Here is a 6,191-nt window from a genome sequence, read left to right on the forward strand (position 1 = left end):
ATGGAATCACACCCAAGGCTAACTTGATCTCTGCCATCATCAATTCAACACAGCCTTCCAACAAGTTTCAACTGAAATATTTTCTTGTTTTCTGTGAATTTTGTTCAAAGTTCATAAACAACTATTCGGAAAAGGTGAAACCTATGTGCCTTTTAACAAAGAAGGATGTTAAATTTACATGGATTTAAAAGTGTGAAGAAAGCATTCGGAAACTCTAGGAAGAATTAGAGAAAGCCCCATCATTAAAGTAATTTGACGAATCCCTGCATGCTGTATTGCCTGTTGTTGCCAGTAAAATTGGATTGGGAACTGTGCTTGGCCAGAAGGGACCTGACAGCGTTTAATAGCCTTTGCTTCTTACAAGTTAAGAGGACCTGAAATTAAGTACTCTGTAATAGAACATGAAATTCTAGTGTGTGTTTGGGCTGTATATACATTTAAAAGCTTCTTATGTGGTAGGCCATTTCCTATTAGAATAGATCATAAACTACTGGATAGAATACAGAGGAAATACAATTCATACAAACTTTCACCACGCATAACTGAACTGGTTTGTAGGTTGCACAAAACAAATATGTGATGGGTGTAGAGTATCTTATAGTAAAATCCAATGTAACAGCTGTTTTTTAAATCTTGCATGCCGGGTTATGATGATTTATGTGAGGATGATATGTATGAAACTGATGATGACATTGCTATTGCATGGTTGTTGATTGAGCCAGAAGATGAGAAAATCTTGAGCAAATTGGATTGGATGTCAGCTACTGTTGATGACTTTGAATATGTTATTCCTTCTAATTTCCTTATAAATGGTTGGCCAAAGGAGAAGGGATTGGATGATAATCTCAGGCCATACTGGAAAGTGAGGGAGGAGCTAACCATAGTGGAAGATGACATGCTAGTGCCTCCTACAGTATTAAGACTCCAACTTATTGGACTGCCCCACGAACGACACACAGGTATGATAGGTACCAAAGAGAAATTAAGAATGAATTATTGGTGGGCATCCATGGATCGTGACATGGACATGTTTGTATGTGATTGTCACTTGTGTTAGGATGCTGATAAAACCATGAGTGGGTGCTCATGTGCACTCACACCAGTCACACTTCCTGAGGGGCCTTGCAGAATGTGGGAGTTGACCTAATAGAGCCATGACAGATTGCCTCTTAACATGCATTACGCTATAGCCACAATAAACTATTATAGTAACTGGATTTATTAAGAATTTCTAGATTGCCCCTCTATTAAGAACATATTGGAGTTCTTTAAAGAAGTTTTCTCATGAGAGGTTTTCCAGAAAAATGTGGTGACAATGGTACACAATTCTTTCAGTAGAAATGTCAATTTGTTTTAATTCTTGTGGTGTTGAGCACTGTAAGTGTCCTTTGTATCATCTCCAAAGTAATTGGCTGGTTGAACAAGCAAACAGCATAATAAAGGAGGCCATACAGTTGGCCTTTAAAGGCAACTTATAAGTAGGATATACCCTACAAACTCACCTTCGGGCATACCGTACCACTCCCCATAGTGTAACTCATAGAACCCCGTATGAGTTGATAAAGGGTAGGAATCCTTTAACCAAGCTTTAGCCTCAATATTTGAAAGTGCCAGGAATGTAAATATGGAAGTAATTAACAAAAAAGAAGCAGTGCGTTAGGCAGTTGAAAAGCAAAAGTCCAAAATGAAACAATACTATGATCAAATAAAAGCTGTGTCTCAAAATAGGATATGTGTTGGTGACATGGTCAGGCTGAAGCACTCACATAACAAGCTTGGTGATGACAAATTCAGTGGGGTCATGTGGGTAATCAAATCCTCTGGGTCAGTTATAATGCTAGAAAATGGGAACTGGCGGAATGTTTCACATGCTGCACAAGTTACCCCCCATTATAAGACACCTGAACCCTATTCCAATGTTTGAAGTGATATGGGTTTGGGATTCGGCAAAGGCAGTACCTCTCTACCAAGCAGGCCCTCTGCCATTATGCAATAACCACCCTGTGTGACTGGGTGCCTCAAGGGCCTGTTGGATATGCACTGAATGTTCAGAATGAAGGCCAAAATGTGTTGGTTGGCAGATTCTCACATAATTTAGGCATGTCAGTAAGATTCAAGGACTATGAACTGGAATAACTTCTCAAAGAGAGGGGGAATATGTTATATCATTAAGTGCTGTTAAAATTTAAGCCTTTATACATTACTTTTCTTTGTTTACCCTTTCATTATCCTTGCTGTCTTTTCCTTCCTCTAATCCTCCTTCTTGTGTCAGTGCATGTGGAATGTTGTGCGCTGTCTTTGGAATTTTGAGGGTAGGCAGTTGGGAAGAAATGGTTAGGAAACAGCATTCAGGACCTGGTGAGTGACCTGTGAAGTGTAATAAATTCAGTAACATACCTGAGGCTCCTTTGGTTCCTAAACCTTTGCCGGTCCTCATCCAGCTTGTCAACATACCATGGCAGCACTGTAGTAGCAGCACTAACCTTTCCCATGGTTCAGTCGCCTGATAGCAAGTGACACCGGAGCTGGTTAAACACCACACAAGCATCACATAGCAAAGGAACTATGCTTTGCTTTGAAGGATTTCTGCAGCCCTCTACATGGGTTCACATGTTTCTGCGTGTGTTCTCCACACCAAAGGTTGAGATTTTGGAGAGGAAAATAAAAGTGACTGTGGTTTATAGTTTCTAAAGAGGGAAAAGGACGGTAAGAGAGAGAGTAAAGAGTGAACCCACAACTGGCTTGCAAGGAAGACCACACAGAAAAGTTGTCATATGTGCCGAAATACAAGAACTGTTTGTCCTATTGGTAAGGAGTGCTGGAGATGTGGTAGAAACAGATTCTTCCCCTGGATGTGTTGTGATGGAAAGAGCAAATGTGCCACTGTGGCGGGGGACAATGATGGGCCTTTGCAGAAGATGTAGAGTGTGGATGCTCCCGAAGATTGAATAGACCGAAGGCCATGGTCGTTGTTATAGGACGTAAGATTGATCTCATGGTAGACTCAGACTCACACTATATCATTATTCCTCACAATGTGTTAAATCTGGCTTGGTCTGTGGTTGATTGAATCCCAAGAACATTAGTCCCATAGGGTATCAGTGCAGCAGTATTGTCGTCATTGGCTATATGTATGCAGATGCTAGGTTGCAAGATAGGCTAGTTAAAGGAAAAGACAACATGATCAAGTCAGAGCCAACAATATTTGGCTGGGTGCATCAACATGTTTTGATTATCGTTAGTAAATTGAAATTGCCTGATCAGGTGTAAGTGGTGAGCATTACTTAATTTTTAAAAGAGTTAGTGCTGGTGATCAAAGCCATTAAAACTCTGCTCAATGAATACCTGGGCTTCACAGTGCTGATTTCACCTCAGGCCTCATTAATCCACTTCCATACACTGCTGCCCCTTTAGATCACTCTTGGTAGTCCATGATTTCTCACTTTGGGCCCGTTTGTCTGTCTTTTTCTGCTCCCTTCTTTTTAGTTTGTGTGTTTTCTCTCTTTTGATCGCAATCACTATCTGATGAGGAAAAATAAGTGTCAGCTCACAAAACCACTGGCTCACATTAAGCCCTGGTGGGAGCGACACAAGTGTCAACGAGTCTGTCTAATTTTTAAAAGGTTTTCCAGAGTATACATGGCACAGTCAAAATGCGAAGAATAATCATGAGGATGGGGGAAATCCCTGTTAGGCATAAGGCAAGAAGGATACTACTGCTTATCAGGCATAAGGTCCATGCTTAAGCAGATGGTGTGATTGAACCTGTGGAAGCTTCAGATTCACTCACTCTGGCCGTGATAACAAAGAAAGTTCACAGGTGGCTCAGGTTTTGTACAGACTAAAGATGTTTAAATCAGAATATTGTCATGGACTACTTTCCTCTTCCGAAAATTAACAAGCTGGTTCTGTCATTGAAAGGTGGTAAGTACTTTTAAAAACTGTATTTAAGGAGTGTTTATCACCAAATTAAATTTCATCCCAATTCCAAGGCACTTACATTGTTTATAACTCCTGATTATATTTTTCAATTTACTTGCCTGCATTCCCTATGTCTTCGCATTGGCTGCCAGTATCTTTCAGGACATGAGTACAGAGAGTTCAAAGACTCATAAAATGTTGTCTTTTTTCAAGATGATATTCTGGTATTTGGAGACCCAGCTGACAAACATAATTTGGCCTTGGAAGTGGTCTTGTGAAGATTATCCAAGGAAGGGATGATAAATGCATGGAAACATTCAGATTTATCAAGCAGAAAGTGGAGTACTTCAGGTATTCTACTTCTGCTGAGGGATTCAGGCCAAAAGTGAATTTGGTTGGTATGATAGTTAAGACTGATGTCCCTTCAGGGAAGGAATAAATTAGGTCCTTCATGGGCCTAGATGAACAATTAAATACACAGTGGAAATAACCATAAGAAGTGGTTTGAAAGCTAATGATGTGTTAAGAGATCTGGGATTGAGTTTTCGCGCAGGTGCAATGCACTGTTTGTGTATTATTAGTGTGCGGGGAAAGATGGCGGCCTCTTCGTTGGAACAGAAACTCTCCACACTGGAGGCCAAACTGAAGCAGGACAACCAAGAGGCTCGGTAAGACCGGGTAGTGCTGGAGATCGGACCACATCAATCATGTCTCACTTTGCAGCTTACTCTAACGAATGATAACAGTAGCTGCTCGCCCTCCTCTGAGAACTCCCCTCGTCACCACAACGTCCCACTTGGACCACGTCACATTTTGACTCTCCTGCAGCACCACCATCAGATGCAGAGAAGCATGGAGAGAATGGAGATTGACCTGAAACTTGCAGAAATCATGAAACAGACTTGGTACCTGACCATTGGAGGCCAGCGGTATCAGGCGGAGATCAGTCACTCGGAAAATCTTGATGAGATTGGTAGGTGGACTTGCGGGTGGGTCTGGAACATGCACTTCAAGAAAACTGGTCACATCATAACAGTAAAGCAAATGTGCCGCTCAGGAAAACGGGAGAAAAATAAGAGGATCTTGATGGACTTAGAAGTGGTGCTGAAGAGCCATGACTGTCCATACATTGTGCTGTGCTATGGAACAGGCATTACCAACACGGATGTGTTAATCGCCATGAAAATAATGGGTACGTGTGCAGAGAAACTTAAGAAGCGCATTCACGGACCCACTACTGAGAGGATTCTGGGAAAGATGACTTTTGAGATTGTGGAAACCATCTTTTACCTTAAAGAAAAGCATGGGGTTATTCACTGCAGTGTCAAGCCTTCCAACATCTTGCTGGATGATAGGAGACAGATCAAGATGTGCAACTTTGACATCAGTGGCTGACTGGTGGACTCAAAGGCCAAGACCCGAAGCGTAGGATGTGCAGCATACATAGCGCAAGAGAGGATAGACCCACCTGATCCTACTAAGCCAGACTATGATATTCTAGCAGATTTGTGCAGTTTGGGCATCTCTCTGGTGGAGTTGGCTACAGGTCAGTTCCCCTACATAAACTGCAAGTCTGACTTCGAGGTGCTCACAAAAGTGCTTCAAGAGGAACCCCTCTCCTCCCCTGTAACATGGGCTTCTCTCTCCACTTTCAATCCTTTGTGAAAGACTGCCTTACTAAAGATCACAGGAAGCTTCATTAAGCATTATGGAATACTGGAAGTGGATGTGACCTGGTGTGTTAATTTTCGCTTCCATTATGGCAAAGATAGAATGCCTCAGGCATCGACAATTCGAGGTGAAAAATGAGAGGAATAACTGGCAAGGTCTTTGCTATATTTCAGACATTATGGGGCATATTTATACTCCGTTTGCGCCGAATTAGCGTCGTTTTTTTCGACGCAAATTCGGCGCAAAACTAACGCCATATTTATACTTTGGCGTTAGACGCGTCTAGCGCCAAAGTATGGGCAAATAGCGTAATTTTTTTGCGTGAACGCCTTCCTTGCGTTAATGAGATGCAAGGAAGGCGTTCCCATCTAAAAAAATGACGGCGACGCAAATGCGTCGTATTTATACTCCCGGGCAAAAATCACGCCCGGGAGTGGTCGGGTCAAAAAACCCCGCATTTGCGCCACTTTTTAACGCCTGGGTCAGGGTAGGCGTTAAGGGGCCTGTGGGCTCAAAATGAGCCCACAGGTGCCCTCCCCTGCCCCCAGGGACCCCCCCTGCCACCCTTGCCCACCCCAGGAGGACACCCAAGGATGGAG

General features: G+C 42.5%; 1 pseudogene; it reads left to right on the plus strand.

Moving 5' to 3' along the window:
* The first annotated feature begins 4,515 nt into the window (after positions 1 to 4,515).
* Positions 4,516 to 5,624, plus strand: LOC138293900 (dual specificity mitogen-activated protein kinase kinase 7 pseudogene; annotated as a pseudogene).
* Positions 5,625 to 6,191: the final 567 nt, after the last annotated feature.

The sequence above is a fragment of the Pleurodeles waltl genome, chromosome 4_2 (genome assembly GCF_031143425.1).
Source record: "Pleurodeles waltl isolate 20211129_DDA chromosome 4_2, aPleWal1.hap1.20221129, whole genome shotgun sequence".
Taxonomy (NCBI): domain Eukaryota; kingdom Metazoa; phylum Chordata; class Amphibia; order Caudata; family Salamandridae; genus Pleurodeles; species Pleurodeles waltl.